At 44.9% G+C, this 19,251-nt stretch overlaps 1 protein-coding gene and 1 long non-coding RNA gene across 2 annotated transcripts in view; one reads left to right on the top strand and one right to left on the bottom strand.

The window, feature by feature from the left end:
* DRAM1 (DNA damage regulated autophagy modulator 1) overlaps nucleotides 1–19,251 on the top strand; it is an 88,184-nt gene that overhangs the window by 46,408 nt on the left and 22,525 nt on the right. The window lies entirely within an intron of this gene.
* LOC116760745 lies at nucleotides 1,659–13,237 on the bottom strand. Its single transcript, XR_004351836.1, has 3 exons — nucleotides 12,953–13,237; nucleotides 2,409–2,575; nucleotides 1,659–1,882 (listed from the first exon to the last, which is right to left on the bottom strand). It is a non-coding gene; the product is annotated as an uncharacterized LOC116760745 (long non-coding RNA).

Genomic DNA, 19,251 nt, shown 5'->3' with positions numbered 1-19,251 from the left:
TGGGGTGGGGGGGTGACCTCCAAAATCAATGCTTGGAAAATGCTGAAGGGGCTACCAGCCATCTGCACTGTGGTTTGGGTCAGGGTGCCATGAGATAGATGACGCCTAGTGAGCCTGCAGCCTAGGTAGTCCCTCAGTGATGAGCAAAGCCCTCCATCCCCAGAGCCGGCTCTACCTCTGGACTCTCCAGTTACGTGAATCTCTTTTTAACTTCGGTAAACTTGAGCTGGATTTCCCATGCTTATTCCTATAAGAGCCCTGACTTAATACAAATACCCAAGAGTTCTCCTAATATGCAAATATAGCAAACTGCTGTTATCTGGACTCACTGTGCTGGGGTGGAAAGATAATTTCTAGATAACAGGTGATTCAACTGTTCCCACTCACAGCCCTTACTCTCTGAACCATGTTTTCTTTTTTTTAAAATCTCAAATCAGTAATATATTGATGTGATTCAAAAATCAAAACGATATAAAAAGGTACTCTGTGAAAAGCCTTTGTACCTTCCTCTACCCACACTTAATTCACCGCTCTTCTGGCAGATAGCCCCTTTTAATGAAAATACAAGCAGAAACACACATTTAAGAACGTTTCCCTTTTAATTTCTATCCCAAATGTAGCATATCTTGCAAACAGTTTTGAGCCTGCCTTTTTTGACTAAGCAATGTATCTCAGAGATATTTCCTTATCAACACATAGAGAGCTTCTTTGGGTTTTTTTGTTCTGTTTTACACTTGTACAGTGTTCTATGTGCCATCCTTTATTTAACAAGTCCCCTGTTTGATGACCAATCATGTGGTTTCCAAGCTTTGCAATTATAAGTGAGTGACCTAGTACATACAGCATTTCACACGGGTGCAAGGAAATCTGTGGGAGAAATCCCCATAAGTGGGAACGCTGGGACCAACGGGAACTGCAATCTGTGATGTGACAAATACTATCTTCTTGCCTTTGGAACCTTATCACATGAGTGTTTTCTGTTGGAAAATCTTTCCAGCTATTTCACCCTTCCATCTAAACTGGGGATGCTGATTGTAAGTTCACCTTTTCTTGGCAACTCATTCATTCATCATGTGGATTCTGCAGTACATGGTGTGGGACAGAAGCCAGCTGATGGCTGTAGAACAGCCATGTTCTACAAAGCCCTCTTCACTCTCCCTTTTATTTAAGCCCCTAGGGCAGGGAGGGTGAGGCTGTTTGCTCCCCTCTCTGCGGACAGCAGAACGCCACTGTCTTTTACCTCCTCCCAACTGATGCCCACTCTCCTTTCATGGTCAAGAGTGTCTCCATCTCACTTGGGTTTTTCATTGTGATCTGGCACTTTTGTCTCTGCCTCTTCTAATCTCATCCCTTTTCTATCCACTTTCTCTTTTGGGATCTCTTTGAAGGGCTGCCACTTCACTTATACTTCCTTATCTTCTGAGAACATTTTGCTTTTATAGACATCAATCATCAACCACAATATTCCCTTTCCTCTTTCTGAACCATTACAGAACGAGGGAGAATCCACAAGCCTTTTAGTCCTCCCTGACCTTGTGGCTTGGTGGTCAGTGTGGAATGACCCAGTGAGTGGGGAACACCAGCGATGCAGGGGTGAGAGAGAGAGAGAGAGAGAGAGAGAGAGAGAGAGAGAGATTGATTCTCCAGCTTTGAGAAACTTAACTTACTTAGAAATAATAGGCTTTAACTGATGGACCTACCTTGATACATCATTACACCATAGTCTGTAGTATCCATTAGGGTTCACTCTTGGTGTGGTGCACATTCCATGAGTTTTGACAAATGTAGAATGGCATGTAGCTGCTATTGTAGTATCATACAGAATAGTTTCGCTGTCCACAAAATCCTTTTGTCATTTTGAAAAAGACAAAGTTGGGACTACCTATGGAGAGACAGCATGAAGTTTTCTCAGTACCAGCTATTCAGGGACTTTTGTTTAACCACCAAGAACATTTCTTTACTTGCTTGCATTATGACTCAGTTCCTGTTAATACTGACTGAGCATCCAACCACAACGAAGATGCTGTGAGAAGGGGGCAGGGAGTAGGTGGTGGGAACATGATAGAGAGAGGGCTCCTGTACCACACCAGTCTTCGGTGGGAGTTTGAGATTAGCTCTCCCACAGCCATGCATGACCCTTGAAGGGGAGCACCGAAATGGCTAAGGATGCCATGGGGCAGTGAGGCTGGGGGCTGGGGGCCTTTCAGTATGATTAAGGCCCTGGTGGCTGTGAGGTGTGGTATCTTAGGACTCTGAACTCTTAGTATCTTTTGCTTCTGATTGGTGCAGTAAGATGGACTTGGGGTTAGAAACAACTTCTCTCTACTTGCCAAGGAGGCAATCATGGTGGGGTGCAGAGACCACTTAGGCTTCCCCCAGGCTGAGTAACAGAAGTCCTCGGTGCTCACACTTGTCAGACGGATGGGCTTGGCGTCCGACCTCCAGCAGGTGATGTGGTTGGAGGATGTAGAGTTCTCTGAGCCTCCAGCGGAAGCAGAAGGGTCTCCGGGCTCGGGGTCCCAGGTTCCAGCTCTCTTGCTCATCAGGCTAATGTTAGCACAAGTGATAGGAATGCCTGGAAGACAAAATTCACCTTCTTGAACAATCCTGTTGTTTAGGGTCAGCCCAGAGAAGGAAGTTCCGGGTGCCACCCAAGGTATCTGATTTAGGGTGAAGAGTGATGTAGTTAGAGCCGGCCAGCAATTTGACAGCTGCTAACATAACCTTTAACACGCGTATTAAAATGAATACTGAGCTTAGTTCAGTCTGTCATTTCCTCTTAATACTTGAAAAGCCAGAGTTTTGTTTGAAAGTTCCCTCAAAAGGCTCTAGCGGGTGAATTTATTCTTCCGCTTGACCACACTTGGAACTCTGAAGTCAGAACCACCTTGAAACTGAAACCAGGAAAATCCCTGGTCTCTCTGGCCGAGAGAAGCAAAGGTATGCTCTGAGGTTTATTAAATAATTACCCAGTTGCTGACATGTTGTAGGGGAGGGAAGAGCCAAGGTGCTGGCAAGTATGAATAGACATTAGTGAGGATCTTGGGTCACGGGGCTTATAAATGAGGTAGAACATTTTGGTGTTCCCTGACCTTTGGCTCAAACCGGGGGATGTGTTCTTTTGAGAAGACTCAGTTAACTAGGCCTTGGTGTGCTCTGTCGTTGTTTTGACTGCCTGAAAGACCACAGTCAGCTGTGATCCAACTGATGCTGAAGAGACTCAAAAGTCCTTGGCTGTTGGGAGCAGATGCAGCAGTGACTTGAAGAGAAGAAAATGAGAAGTGGGGCTTTCCTGGTGGTGCAGTGGTTAAGGATCCACCTGCCAATGCAGGTGACACGGATTCGAGCCCTGGTCCGGGAAGATCCCACATGCCGCGCAGCAACTAAGCCCTTGCGCCACAATTACTGAGCCTGCGCTCTAGAGCCTGCGAGCCACAACTACTGAGCCCACGTGCCACAACTACTGAAGCCCGTGTGCCCTAGAGCCCTCGCACCGCAACTACTGAGTCCACGCCATGTGTTCTAGGGCCCGTGTGCCACAACTACTGAGCCTGCGTGCTGCAACTACTGAAGCCTACGTGCCTAGAGCCTGTGATCTGCAACAAGAGAAGCCACCACAATGAGAAGCCCACGCACCTCAACAAAGAGTAGCCCCCGCTCGCCACAACTAGAGAAAGCCCACACGCAGCAAGGAAGACCCAATGCAGCCAAAAACAGAAAGTGAGAAGTGAGGGAAAAAACCCAGAATTAATTGGCCATTTCGACTTCCCATCTGCAGCTGGTGTGAATGGCAGATGAGGGCAGGTTTCCTAATAAATGGCTCTGAGACTAACTCAGTTCAGAGGTTCAGGGAGGGAGGATGATAACTTCCTTCAATACTCCCCAGACTTCAACCATTTGTGTGTCTCCTTTGCAATTTTTGTCATCCTCTACTGCAATTTACTGAATATTTTTCACTGACTCACTTTTTAACTATTTTTATTTTAAAAAGAAACTTCTCCTGTTGCTTCTCCTCCTGGACTGCCTGGTTTGGTGAATGGTGTTACCATTCCCTGGGTCACCCAGGGCAGAAACACTCTGCTCCCCAACCCCACCTCATGTTCTATTAACTTTATCTCCTATGTACTGGGTTAAAAGATAATTATCATCCAAACCAGGGCATTCTGGGGAATGAAAGGGACATTATTAATAAGTGAACCAGAAGGAAACTGGGTCTGTCAGAAGCAAACGGGGATATGTGGTTAACCATCTACATGGCCTTGAGACCTCTTCCTCCTCCCCATTCCCACCATCACTACCTTATTTAGTCATAATTATTTGCTTGGACTAGTGCAGTAGCTCACTATCGTTTCCTTAATTTCATTCTTGGTCCTTTCCAACACATCTTACACACTGCACATACACATTTGATATAACAGCCTCTTAAAATCCTTCAGTGGCTCCCCATAACTTCAGGATAAATTTCAAATTCCTTAGTATGGCTTACCAGGCTCTTCACAGATCTGTTCCTTTTTATCCTTCCAGCCTGTGAGCTCATTTATTTATTCATTCATTCAACATTTATTGAGAGTTACTCTGGGTTGGCACCATGCTAGTCTCTGGAATATAACCATAAATAAGATGGGTTTCTGCCCTCAAGGTATTTATAGTGGAGTGGAGAAACAGCCAAGGAAACACTAGAGTTAAAAAAAAAATAAAACAAATAACATGCTATGGTGAAGCACTGCCCTCTCTGACCTCACGGCTCAAAGTGTGTTCCAGGGACCTGGAAGCTTGATAGAAACTCAGAATCTTAGGGCCCCAACCCAGACTCACTAAATCCAAATCTGCATTTTAGTAAGATGCTTAGGTGGTTCGAGTTAACGTTAGTTTGCCAAGCCTGGTCTGTGGGACCATGCTAGTTGAAGAGCTTGGTTCAGATCCCTAGGGATGGTCATGCCTGGAGGGAGACTTGGAGGAGGAGACAGAGTTTGCTAAATGAAGGCAAGGTGGGAAAAGGGATTCACCTGTGCTGTGGAACAGAGGCAGGAGAGCTTATGCTGTTTGGTGGGAATTACAAGTTTTTAAGTATCTGGGGACATGGGTTTCAGGTGGGAGCCTCACCTAACTCAGAGATACCTTTTTCAAGGAAAAAAAATGATCAACCTCAGCACCTTCATTTCTTCTTTGAGCCCATCTGGAAATGATGATTTAGAACGAATACTTTAATTCATAGAGACAGACAGTAGAATAGGAGTGACCAGGAGCTGGAGGGAGGGGAGAATGGGGAGTTACTGTTTAATGGGTACGGTGTATATGTTTTGAGACGATGAAAAAGTTCCGGAAATGGATAGTGGTGGTGGTTACACAACACTGTAAATGTGCTTAATGCCACTAAAACCGTATGCTTCAAAGTGGTGAAAGTGGCAAATTCTTATGTTATATATATTTTATCACAATTCTAAAAAAAGGAATCAGTACTTTGGAGTCAAAGACTTGGTTTTCAAGTTCCGGCTTTGATGCTCCAGCAAGTCAGGTAACTTCATGGAACCTCAGTGTCTTCATCTGTAAAATGGGAATAACCATCATACCTGCCTCATAGTCTTGTCATGAAGATTCACTGGAGCAATGCCCGTAAAGCACCTGGGAGCTTGCTGGGTTTTCCTTATGCCCATTAAAGCTTTAAAAGCATGTTCTTATCCTTAGCACAATGTCTGGCACAGCTAGCCCTTGGCATCACAGTGATTTGTACCCCTTCCACTTCCTCTTTGAGGTAGCAGTGGTTTTCAACTCTTAGCCGCACATTAGAATCACCTGTAGAGTTCTGTAAACACCCCTATTGCCTGGAGCAACTAAATGAATTTCAGGAATAGAGCAGAAGCATCATTATTCCAGGTGATTCCACTGTGTGGCCAAGGCTGAGAACTGTACTATAGCAGTGGTCCACAAACGTTAGTGTGTATCAGAATCACCTGGAGGGCTTGTCAAAACAATTCTTGGGTCCCCGCCCCGTCCCCCTCCACCCCGAGTTTCAAGTTTAGTAGATACAGAACAGCCTTTCACTTTATTCCATCATCTAGGTGGTGGCCCTTTTTGTTTGCAGTCTACCCACTACTTAACCTCTTCCAGACCCATTACTCAACTGAACTTTTTCTTGAAAACACTTGCCAATAGTTTTCTTCATGCCAATGGTCTCCATATTCTCCAACTGTGGCCTTAGACACAATTCACCATGTCTCAAAATTCTCCTCCTTTGAATTGAGGGCCACTACTCTGGGTCATGTTTTCCTTATTTCTCTTTCCTTCTCCCTCCCCCACTTGGAAGTACGGATTCCCATGTGGGACTCCCATGACCATATTCTGGAATTCCTTTATATATCCCTTAAAAAGATCACAGTCTTAGAAGTGAGACAGACGTGGGTTCATATCTTGTACCTGGACAATTTACTCAAACTCTGAGCCTCAATTTCCTTACTGGTGATGATAATAGTGCCCCTGTAAATAATACATCCCTGACACATAACACCCAACTATTACAGGGTTTCACCTTTAAGAACATGGTAAAATCTTGACCTTGAAGAGAACTCCAGGAGTGGTGGGACAGACCCATAGGATGCAGAGGGCAGAGCCAGGGATATCAAAAACACAGTGTGGAAGAATAAAGCCAGGATTTACCAAGGGGCAAGGAAATGGGCCCAACCAAGGATTTTCCAGGAATGCCTGGGCAGACAGGGAGGTGAGAGATGGGATCTTAGAAAAGGAACTGACCATGAGATTCCCTGTGACTACATTAAAATGTGAGCCTATGGGCTGGTCCATGCACAGGATGGGGGTTGTTAATAGTGCTATCACGGGCTAGGAAATGGCCCCAGAGGACGCCCACAAGGGGATTTCAACCCCAGCAGTGTGGAATTCAGTCCCTTTGGCAAGAAACAAAGTGATAAAGGACCTGTTACAGTTTGCACCATTTATTACTGTCGTGTGCAAAACATGATTCGGGGCATTACACAGAGCTCTTGTTACCACCAGATGAGGTCTCTGAGTGCTGTTTCCCGTTGATGATGTTATTCAGCAGGACGGCTCACATGTTGAAATTTGAAACTCCTTGGGTGAAGAATGCCTCTGCAGGCTGTACCAGATGTTGATTGTGTAGCTCCCCAAGCCCAGAAAGATGAGTTAATCCTTGAAGGAAATTATTCTGAACTTGCATCAAACTCAGAGGCTTTCATCCAACAGGCCATGGCAATAAAACGCAAGGCTATCAGAAGAGCTGTGGGTGGTAGTCCTGTCTCTGAGAAGGGAACAGGGCCACTGGCCCCCGGCTGCATTCCAGATGCAGACAGCCAGGAGCAGAGGCCTCACTTAGTGTGATGTTGTGAAAATTCTGCACTTTAAACACATGTAGTGGGACTTCCCTGGTGGCGCAGTGGTTAAGAATCTGCCTGCCAATGCAGGGGACATGGGTTTGATCCCTGGTCCGGGAAGACCCCACATGCCGCGGAGCAACTAAGCCTGTGAGCCACAACTACTGAGCCTGTGCTCTAGAGCCCGTGAGCCACAACTACTGAGCCCGCGGGCCACAACTACTGAAGCCCGCGTGCCTAGAGCCCATGCTCCGCAACAAGAGAAGCCACCGCAATGAGAAGCCCACGCACTGCAATGAAGAGTAGCCCCCGCTCGCCGCTACTAGAGAAAGCCTGTGCGCAGCAACGAAGACCCAACACAGCCAAAAATAAATAAATAAATAAATTTATAAATGAAATCATATACTCTTTAAAAAAAAAACCAAAAAACACATGTAGTCATAAACGAAAACTTCCTCACCCTTTAAAGACCCTGCAGAAGTTCCACCCTCTCCAAGATGCTTCCCTGGAAGGTTCCAGGCCTCACTGACCCCACTCACCTTCCTTTACCTTCATTATCCATAGCACACAGCTTGCCCCTTGATGATTCTCCAAATACAGTCTTCTGCCTTCAGTTGTGTGGTAAGTTTCCAGAGGTCCTAAACCAAGTCTAGTTTATGTTTCTTTGTATCTCTGAATGCCTAGCACTCTAAGAGGCATCGTGGTCATCGTTTCATCCTTAGAATCCAGCATAGTACCTGGCACATAGCAGACACTCAGTAAATGAATAAGTGCTTATTAAATGAATGGAATTGTTTGTTGATAGCGTAGCTGAACTGGCATGAAAAAACAAATAAGGGAAGGTGTAACAGGCACCTCTTGTTTTGTTGGCCCAGCTCTTCACCCCCTCTCTTCCATAGGTTTCCTCTTTCTTCGCCCCATCTTTATGGTTCCCACAGGAGCTGCCATGTTGTTTCATGACTCTTTGGAGTTATCTGACTTGAACTACTTGAATGAGTCCTTCCCGGGGATTTTTCAACTTGGAACCAGAGAGAATGTTAAGATAATTTCTTTCTAGTGCCCAAAGCTATGTAGATATACTGGTACATCTGAAAGCTGTTGGCCCCCCTGTTTTTCACCACATGGAGAAAGGTGATGGCTAGCTAGAAGGAAGAATGAAACTAAAGAAGCGAATGAATGAAGGCACAGAGACAAGAAGAATAAAAGAGAAACCTGATGGTCTTGGAGTTCTGTTTCAGTGGTTCCTGTGCCCCAGGCACACTCCTGTCTTTTGGTTTCACAGATGTCACATTATCCCTTACTATAGTCCCTTCTTTTGCTTAAACGAGCTTGAGTTAGGTCTCTGTCACTTGTAACCATACAAGTCTCAACTAATACAGAAGTGCCTGCTTCTTGGTAGATACTCCATAAAAAAGAATGGATGAATAAAATCTCATTATGTCACGTTATGAAGTTTTGCAAATGGGGTATTTCAAAACTTCCCATCCTTATTTGTGGTTTTAATAAACCCATCTTTGATATCCCTCCCAGAGCTAGCACAGTTCTGAATAGAGGGAAGGCACATGGTATACATGCAAGCTGCAATTTCTGGTAGGTTGATTCTTCATTTTTCATTTTCAGTGACTTTTTATCTGTGTGTGCATTTGCCGAGAATCAGATGCTTGGGGCTGCAATGCCATCTGTACGTGATGGAAGACATTTGTAAGGACTTTTTAAAGTGCACGTAGAGTAATGGGCTCTGAACAGCAGTTGGGGACTAAATATGAAGACATGAAAGGATATGGTCTTCATGAGCAAGGATGATGGAAAAGAGCTTTTTTTTTGGCTGCGAGGGGTCTTCGTTGCTGTGCGCAGCTTTCTCTAGTTGTGGCAAGCGGGGGCTACTCTTCCTTGCAGTACCTGGGCTTCTCATTGCAGTGGCTTCTCTTGTTGTGGAGCACAGACTCTAGGCGTGCGGGCTTCAGTAGTTGTGGCGTGCAGGCTCAGTAGTTGTGGCTCACAGGCTCTAGAGCACAGGCTCAGTAGTTGTGGCACACGGGCTTAGTTGCTCCACGGCATGTGGGATCTTCCCAGATCAGGGATCAAACCCGTGTCCCCTGCATTGGCAGGTGGATTCTTAACCACTGCGCCACCAGGGAGGTCCCGGAAAAGAGCCTTTGAACAGCTCCATGATAGACAAGATGGTGCTAGAGACTTACTGGTATCCACATTTTCTGAACTTCAAATCCAGGCACATGGCCCAATGCATAAGAGGGAATTTGTGGGAACAGTGGGAGAACTTATTGGATGTTGCGTCACCAGCTCCGCATCTCTGGTTACCATATTTGTAGAGCTAATCTTTAGCATCAAACCCTTCTTTAGACAGACTGGTCTACTTATTGCCACACAAATAGGCCATATGGATTTTATATTTGGCACACTTGCTCACAAAATCCCTGGTGCCAGATACCTCTCCCTCCCTTACTTCATCTCCTTCTATTCACATCAAACTCATCCTCCAAGGTCCAGCTACCTTATCGTCTCCAGAAATGACTGTTCTATCTAATCTGTCACATCTGGAATTTCATCATTCATTTTAAGAATGTTAAGTATGTGTGGTATAACTTCATTCATACTCCTCATTCCCATGAAAAACATCACTAATTGATATCAGTGCTCTTTCTCTCCAAGGCTGGCAAGAACTTCAGAATTCTCCACATAGCACTTGAGGCAGCCACTGAAGGCTCATGGCAAGTGACGTGAGATCTAGTTGCTATCTCTGTTCCATTCCCTTATATTGTTATTTGAAGTTTCTGAGTGTGCTTGTCTTCTATCACCAACTGGGCTATTAAGTCCTTGAGGGCAGGGACAATAAAAGTAACAATAATAGCATCATAATAATATCAATAATCATAATAAGGAAAACAATAATAATAGCAGCAGCAGCAAATATTTATTAAACACATGTGCTGGCACTAACCATTTTACATGTACAGTTGGCCCTCTGTATCCGGGTTCCACATTCACAGATTCAACCAACCACAGATTTCAATCTGGTTGGCTGAAATCTGCATGGATGTGGAACCCTGGGTATGGAGTATTTATTTTATATAAGGGACTGGAGCATCTGCAGATTTTGGTATCTGTTGGGGATGGGTGGGTGGTGGAACCAATCCCACGTGGATACCAAGGGGCAACTGTGTTTTCTAATTTAGTCCTCAACACAATCCTGTGGAGAAGGGATTAGTCAGGTGTTTTTTTTTTTTTTTTGCGGTACGTGGGCCTCTCACTGCTGTGGCCTCTCCCATTGCGGAGCACAGGCTCCGGTCGCGCAGGCTCAGTGGCCATGGCTCACGGGCCCAGCTGCTCCGCGGCATGTGGGATCTTCCCGGACCGGGGCACGAACCCGCGTCCCCTGCATCGGCAGGCGGACTCTCAACCACTGCGCCACCAGGGAAGCCCAGTCAGGTTTTATAGATAGGGATTCTGAGTCTTTTATTTATTTTACAAATTGAGTTTTTAAAATAAAAATTGTATATATTTTAGGTGTACGACATGATGATTTTTTTTGTTTTGGCCGCACCACGAGGCATGTGGGATCTTAGTTCCCTGACTAGGGATCGAGCCCGTGCCCCCTGCAGTAGAGGTGCGGAGTCTTGACCACTGGTTGCTAGGGGAAGTCCCACGACAAGATGATTTGATACACAAACGTAGTGTATGCAGTAATCATACACTGCAATTAAGCAAATTAACATATCTTCTCCCATAGTTAAATTTTTTAGTTATTGTTTTGGTGACAGCACTGAAATTACTCTTAGCAGATTTCCAGTAATCACTATGGTATTCTTAACCACATCATGCTGTACATTAGATCTCCAGACTTATTCATCCTCCATAAGTGCAACTTTGTATCCTTTGACCAACATCACCCCATTTCCCCCACCTTCCCACCCCTGGTAACCATCATTCTATTCTTTACTTCTATATATTCAACTTTCTTAGATTCCACATATAAGTGAGATCATGCAGTTTTTTGTCTGTGCCTGGCTTATTTCAGTTAGCATAATGTCTTCCAGGCTCATCTATGTTGTTTCAAATGGCAAGAGCTCCTTCTTTTTTTTTTTTTTTTTTTTTGCGGTACGCGGGCCTCTCACTGCTGTGGCCCCTCCCATTGAGGAGCACAGGCTCCGGACGCGCAGGCTCAGCGGCCATGGCTCACGAGCCCAGCCGCTCCGCGGCATGTGGGATCTTCCCAGACCGGAGCACGAACCCGTGTCCCCTGCATCGGCAGGCAGACTCTCAACCACTGCGCCGCCAGGGAAGCCCTCCTTCTTTTTTTTTAAAGCTGAGTAAAATTTCATTGTGTGTTTATATATATACACACACACATACACACCACAATTTTTTAATCTGCTCATCTGTCAATGGACACTTAAGTTGTTTCCATATCTTGACTTTAAAGACGATAAGTAACTTGTCCAAATGTACACAGCCAGAATGTGGCAGAACCAGAACCTGACCTCCAAACCTTTGCTCTTACCCAATGTGCTATATCATCTTGAGTCTTCCAAGTACCAGAAAACCGTGTGCATCGTATTTGCTGAATATACATTTTTTATAAAAAATGAGGTTCTTCACAAGAGACAGCAAAATTGAATCGAAAATACCAGAAGCAAATTCTCCTCCCCAAAGAGTTGGAGCATACTTGAAAGGGGTCTACTTCACTTTCCCAATATCCTTGGCTGAAGGCAACGCCATTTCCCATTCCACAGGTAAACACGCTTTGTGGAAATAGGAATACTAAGAATTGACTCTGGGAAGGAGGTAGGCTCTCTGGTGAAGAAGCAGCTCTGGGAGAAGGGAGCCTCCTGACGGATCCTCACGGCGGCCCTACTAACTACCACCAAGCCACTGGCACCTCCCTGGGACTATTTCCAAATCTGTAGAATGATTCATTTGAACTCAATTAGCACTTTCGCAAAGTGTTCCCTGAAATATTAGCCCTACAAGAAATTCATATATAACGTGGTTCTTGTTGTCAAATGTTATCGGGAAATTGCATTTCCCCTTGGGAGACACACAATCCATATTAAAGGATCTGAGAAGACCAGCAGGAAAGAACCTGCTTATCTAATATTTAATTAATGTTTATTTAACCCAGTGTCTCCTAACCCATTTTGGTTTCACATAATAACTGCTAATATCTCTCAGAGCTAATACCCAAACTTAGGTTAAAAAACAATTGGCGGGGCTTCCCTGGTGGCGCAGTGGTTGAGAGTCCGCCTGCCGATGCAGGGGACGCGGGTTCGTGCCCCGGTCCGGGAGGATCCCACGTGCCGCGGAGCGGCTGGGCCCGTGAGCTATGGCCGCTGGGCCTGCGCGTCCGGAGCCTGTGCTCCGCAACGGGAGAGGCCACAACAGTGAGAGGCCCGCGTACCGCAAAAAAAAAAAAAAAAAAAAAAACAATTGGCTACATACTTTCTAAAGATCCTTCCTAACATTCTCTAAGTCTCAGAAATAATAATGTAACTTGACTATAAACTGTCTTTCAGTGAATTAAATGTGGAAGCATAGTTTCAAAATTTTGAGATTTCTTTGTCAGAAGTTTCGAGGGTGTTAAGATGACTTACCCAGGTCTTAGCCGTTCATGCTGCCCTGTGAGTTTCCTGAAAGGGACAATAGGGGGCACTAGTGGACTGCAGTAACAGCCACCCCATCCATAAATAGCAAGAAGGAGCAACCATAGTTGTAGCAACCAGAGCTGTTCCTTTTCCAGCCGAATGGAAAGCTACTGAGAGCCAACTCTTCTCCCTTCTGGGTCTCTCTCCCTCTCTTTCCTTTGGAGAAAAAATTGGGAATGAATTAGGATAGCTAACACTGTACGTTTGCCCTTTACCTTTATACACAGAAAATCATATAAATCAACTCTTTTCAACTGCTTGTGGTTGGTTGTGTTCACTTTGGGGCAACTACATTTGACAGTGGAATTTCTTATTGGAGTAAATGTAGTCTGTGAGTTGAAAAGGTAATTCTTCTTTCCTTCACCAATTCTCTCATTTTATATAAGTTTAAAAAAAATTGTACAGGTGAAGAAAAGAACAAACTTCATTAGGATATAACAAGTTTTTTTCAATTAATATTTCTTTTTCTCTAAACTTTGGGTGTAAGACTTACACAGTAAGCCTTTTTAACGATGTGGCAGGCTGTAAGAGGCTTGGAGGCAAAAGGGATGTACATAACTTTTAACTTTTTCTCACTTATCCCCTCTTTGTCATTTTCCTGTGAAGTAGGACAAAGCAGGCAGGCCTCCCTGTCCAGGTCAAACACAAGGGATTGGAGTGGCCTTTCTAAGTTGATATTGTCACGTTTCCCTATAACTTCCCTCATTGTTAACTACACCCTCGTGCCCACGCTGCCCCTACACAGAACCCGCCGCTTAGGAAAGAAACTCTCCATAGGCTTACACAATTTTTTCCTCAAGAGAAAGTGTAAATAAGATTCAGGAGTGTAGCCCACAGAAACTAACAGAGGATAGAGAAATCACTTTCCATCGATAGAAATTCTCTACATTCCGGCTCAGAGGAACTCGGAGCTTGGAGAGTCTTCAGCTTTCACCTGATTTCATCCTTTGGTTGTGTGCACGAGGGGACCAGAATGCCCAGGCCCTGCAGGGAGGTGTGCCAGTCTGGCCACTGCCCGAGCTTCCTGCCATTCCCTTGTGCTGGACCCCAAGCCCTGAGGTTCCAGGCAAGGTGCACAAGCAAAAGCCACATCCCTCCCTGATTCTACACACTGCGTGGAGCATCTTATTTTTGACCATCCCGTTCTTTTTTTAATATAAATTTATTTATTTATTTTTGGCTGCGTTGGCTCTTCGTTGCTGTGCGCGGGCTTTCTCTAGTTGCGGCGAGCGGGGGCTACTCTTTCGTTGCGGCGTGCAGTCTTCTCATTGTGGTGGCTTCTCTTGTTGCAGAGCACGGGCTCTAGGCGCACGGGCTTCAGTAGTTGTAGCACGCGGGCTCAGTAGCTGCGGCACGTGGGCTCTAGAGCACAGGCTCCGTAGTTGTGGCGCATGGGCTTAGTTGCTCCGCGGCATGTGGGATCTTCCCGGACCAGGGCTCGAACCCATGTCATCTGCATTGGCAGGCGGATTCTTAACCACTGAGCCACCAGGGAAGCCCTATACCATTACTTTCTGTTCTCAGTTCCTGTTTTCTGCTACAAGGACATTCAATCCATATCCTCTACGTGTGAAAGATTTTTTCCTATACTTGCTTCAAATTTGCACAGATAACTATATTCCACAACCACATTTGTGCCTGCCTTTCACAATCATTATAGCAAGCAAGCTTTTCCTAGTGTCTAACTTAACCCCGCCGCCCCCCACCCCCCCCACCCCCGCCCCCAGATGCAATGGGAGCCACCTGCCCTGCCCTCAGGGAACATGGAAAATGGCTACAACATTCCAGTGAGCAGCAGCTCCCCCAGTCCTGGTTCCAAGTTGCTTCTGTTAAAAGAATTGTCAATTCAAAACACATGCACTGTCATGAAGCCTCACTCCCATCCCAGAGGCTCAACTCTGGGCCCCTTTTAGGGTGAGCCTGAAATATCACTCAGAATCAGGGCTTTTTGTCCAGACTGCAACCAGGATGGGGATGGATCAAGGCTTTTCTTCCACCCCCATTCCTGAGGCGAGCCCTGATCGGATCCCTTTTTTCAAAGTATAGTCTAGGGCTAACATTTTATGGGATCAAATACACGGCCTATTCACATTTGAGCTGTCGGCGACCAGAAAACAAAATTTCTTACATGGGGGATTTGGGCACCCTTTTTGATTATTTACGAACAGAAAAATCTAGCCTGGGAATCCCTTTGCAAAAAATGTATGTGCATCAGGCATCTAAAAGAGAGAATGCATAGCAGTACAACAACTTGCATTTAGGAGCAAGTGAAGGTTTTCAGAAAATGTATGGAATTTGGAAGTGGAAAACCTGCATGAGAGTCCTATCACAGACCCTTACTAGCTATGTGATTTGGGGCATGTTAACCTAACCTCTCTAACCTTGCATTCTCTTCTCTGTGGAATGAAAGTCATTATACATAACTCATACATACATAATGCACAGTTCATACGTAACTGTTGAAAAGATTCCTGCAAAGTAATCCATAAAATTTTTAAAGATATTATTATTAACACTATTGGTATTGCTGCTGCACTAAAAAAGCCTACCTCTGATTTGAGAGAACAACCTTCAATCTTACTCCCTTAGGGCACACTTTTATTCTGGGTGTTTACCCTATGTCAGGTCTTACACGTTTTAAGCTTCACATATATTATTAGCTCATTCCTAACAACAATCCAAGAAGGTAGATGCTGTCTTTAGCATCTACCTTTTATAGTTGAGGCCAAGAAGTGAAGCAATGTACCGTGGCTATCCGCTAATAAGTGATTGAACTTAGGCAGTGTGTTTCCAGAATCCATCCTCCTGAGCACCGTATCAGTAAAGACTCACTTTGGAGTATGTAATAGAAACTCAAAATAACATTGATTTAAATTAGATAGAGGTGTACTTCCATTTTATGTAAAAGCACAGAGGTTGGTAGTTCAGGACTAAAGCAGAGGCTCTGTGCCATACAGTGCTCAGGGTCCCAGAACTCCTAACATGTTGTCTCATTCCCAACATCTAAAACAGATGCTAGAGCTTCAGTTGTTACCTCTGCTTTCCAAGCAGCAGGATGGAGGAAGGCGTAGGATAGAACAGGGATAAAACACGTGCCAGTTGTTTATTGTGGACTGTTCCTGGGTGTGGCCATATGACATTTCTGCTTACAACCCATTGATCATAATAGCAAGAGGGCTAGGAAATATCATCATTATTCTGGATGGTTTTGTGACCCGTTGAAACTGGAGTGTTTGATTACTGAAAGAAGGGGAGAGGCAGTCAAGGGCTAGTGGATGTATGGAAGAGGAGTGGGAGATGGAGCTGGAGAGGTGGGCAGGGGCTGGGTGATGAGAACTTACCAAGATCCTACAATTCACCCCTCTAATCTTTGGGTTCATCTCCCATTTTAGCAGGTGCCAAGGGAAGGCAAGGATGTCCCTTGAAAACCACCAGTTATGGCCATTGACTGGACCTCTGAAGCCTTGTAATAGGCATTCCCAGAATACAATGCAAGTGTTTACCTTGGTGGTGGACTTGAGGCTGGTTCCTGTATGAGACCCATTAACTCATTAGGTTAAAACAGGGATAGGTGGCTTCTGATTCATGTCTCCAAAGAGTCCAGAAGGAGGAGGTGGGCTGGGAGGACACCAGGACAGACTGTAGGCACTGAGTGGCCTTTGGCTGGCTTCTCTGATCCTCCAGAGAGAACCTAGATGCCACATGCTGGAAAGTGACTTCATGGTTTCTGAAGACATTTCCCATATGCTGTTTCTCCGGGAACACATAATGAGATGGTGGTAGGGTGTGTCTGCTCCTTATTTTGCCAATGAGGGAAGGAAGTCAGAGTCTCCCTGCGATATTCAGTAGGATGAGGTGAGATCTTAGAATCTGTTTTTTTCACAAGAGTGCCAGGTGATTCTTAGGTTCAAGTAAATCTGAGAAACATCACACTCAGGGTGCTGAGTGATACTGGAGGGTCACGTCTCGGGAGGGTGGCAGATGAATCAGGAGACCATAAACTCCACGATTACTTTCAGGTGTGTCTTTCATCATTACTGCTGCATCTTTAGCTGGCACATTGTAGGTACTCAATAAATATTTGATGAAAGGATGAATGAAGACAAGGTTAGGTATGGAGACTTCTTGCATACTACTTCCCCCCAGTGTCCTGGAGTAATCCTAGAATAAGCTCACATTTTTACATGCTTAGTGCTGACAAGGCAGGAAATACATACTATTGAAACCTCCATTTAGAGACAGTAACCGAAGTTAAATGACTTGCCCAAGGTTACACAGATAGTAAGTACTAGAACTAGCATTCAGACTCAGGCTCATAAATATCACACTCTCTTGTTTCTCTCATAGAGAATAACTATTCCATGTCAGTAGATTTACCGTAGCTCAGACCATTTCCCACAAAACAGCAAAAGTCTATCCTGTAGATATTTAATGTAACAGTTAACCTAATACACAGATGTGCATCCTGTCACTCGACACCAATGTTATAGAAAAGTTCCACTCAGCTTCATAGCCTATTTGCTCACGTTGAAGTGCCAAACTAGATTGCTGGAGAGGAACGTATATTGACCTTGAATGTTTACTTTACTCATGAACACACATCTGTTTTTGTTAATGGGGATGAGGGCAATCAGAGTGAGCTCTCAGAAGCAGACATTCTTGACGTGGAATTCTCTCCCAGTCTGTGAAGTTTTATCATCCCTCAGGCTAGAGAGCAGGTTGTCAGTTTAGACAGTGGCCTGTTGAACCCAGACGCTTCTGGACTCTTCTGTTCTTTCAAAAGAGGCCTTGTTTCTTCAGGGCCCTTAGCTGAAGTTGAATCTTAAAGGACATGTGAGATTTTGTAGAGTAACTACATCAAAAGGACCCCAAGCAGACTTGGAACAGTAAAACGGCTCTGTGGGGGTCCCATCTAAAAACTCCTCTCTTTTCCAGCAAGGAATTCAAAGCACAGGAGCTGACCTTTCTGATCTGCCTTCTCAGGGTCCCTTCCCCCTCACTGCTCCTTTGCCAACTTTTGTATCCACTGCCTCAGCTCTAGCATGTGTGGGGGAGGGGAGGTTGCCCATATTGGGAATGGTTTTCATTTCCTTCCTTCACTGGCATTCCTTTATAGAAGACATAACACACAGATTGCACAGGCAAATGTTGCCTTGTAACATGTTTGGCATTAGCAGCCTTCGTGTGTTTTCCTGCAAGTTCTCCATTTGTCTTAGTTGCAGGGCAGCTGGCCCTTATACTGACCCCTATAACACTGGCACATAGGCTGATGGGTAGTCCGTTAGTGGGTTTTATAGGGACTTGGCTTTTTCACTCAGCTGCCTTACCTAAAAGAAGATTGGAAGACAGGACTATACGCTCCTTAGAGGCAAGCAATGTGACTGGGTTTGGGATCCACCCCACCACCCCAAGTGATGAGAACAGTTGACTGACTGAAGCTATATCCCCTGACATTTGGTAGAAAGTGCAGCTTTTTCAAAGAGCAGCGTATGAAAAAACAGTGGAGCTGGGAGGTGTGAATACAGAGGGTCTTGGTAGTAAGTCTGTTCATGAAGCAGTATTCGTAGTCTGATTTTGTATTTCTTTTCTAACTCAATAAAAATGTGATTTTTTTCTTGGTTACAGAAGAAATATGATGACTTATGGTTCAATAATTCCATGTGTGATTTCTTAGACTCTTGACATTTATATCACGCTCCGAATAGTTACACTGCTTGTCTTCTGAGACATCTGCTCATTCCACTGGGAAAAGCATTTTGCAGTACATGTAACCTCTGGTCATCCCAGCCACCTCCCTTCCCCTCCCATCCCCCACATGCCACATTTAAGCTTTCTCAAATGATAACTTTGCCAAATCAAGGGAACTAGAGGTCTGCATCTTGCCTTCCTGTGGTGCTGACAGAACATGATATTGGGCAAACAACAGGTGGTTAAAAATTTGAGCAGGAGGGGCCCTGCACCGACTCTACTGCCCTCGAGGTAGATGGACCTGAATAAGACATGTCTAAGTGTGAGAACTGGACACTACTTCAAGGCCGTGGGAACCCAGATGGACTTATCTAAGAGAGGGAAAGGAAACTGGGAAAGATATCTGGTATCAAGCTTCTGGCCAATTTAGTCCTGTGGGGCACTCAGGCTGGATTTAATTCAATATAGAAAAATAAGGAAATACTATCATATACACTCTGAGTGTTATGTAAGAATTTTTAACTGTTAACAATATTTGAAAGAAAAAGTCAACCTCAATT

This window comes from Phocoena sinus, chromosome 10 (assembly GCF_008692025.1).
Source record: "Phocoena sinus isolate mPhoSin1 chromosome 10, mPhoSin1.pri, whole genome shotgun sequence".
Taxonomy (NCBI): domain Eukaryota; kingdom Metazoa; phylum Chordata; class Mammalia; order Artiodactyla; family Phocoenidae; genus Phocoena; species Phocoena sinus.
Note: the sequence above shows the minus strand (reverse complement) of the source record. Positions and strands in the feature narration are given on the sequence as shown.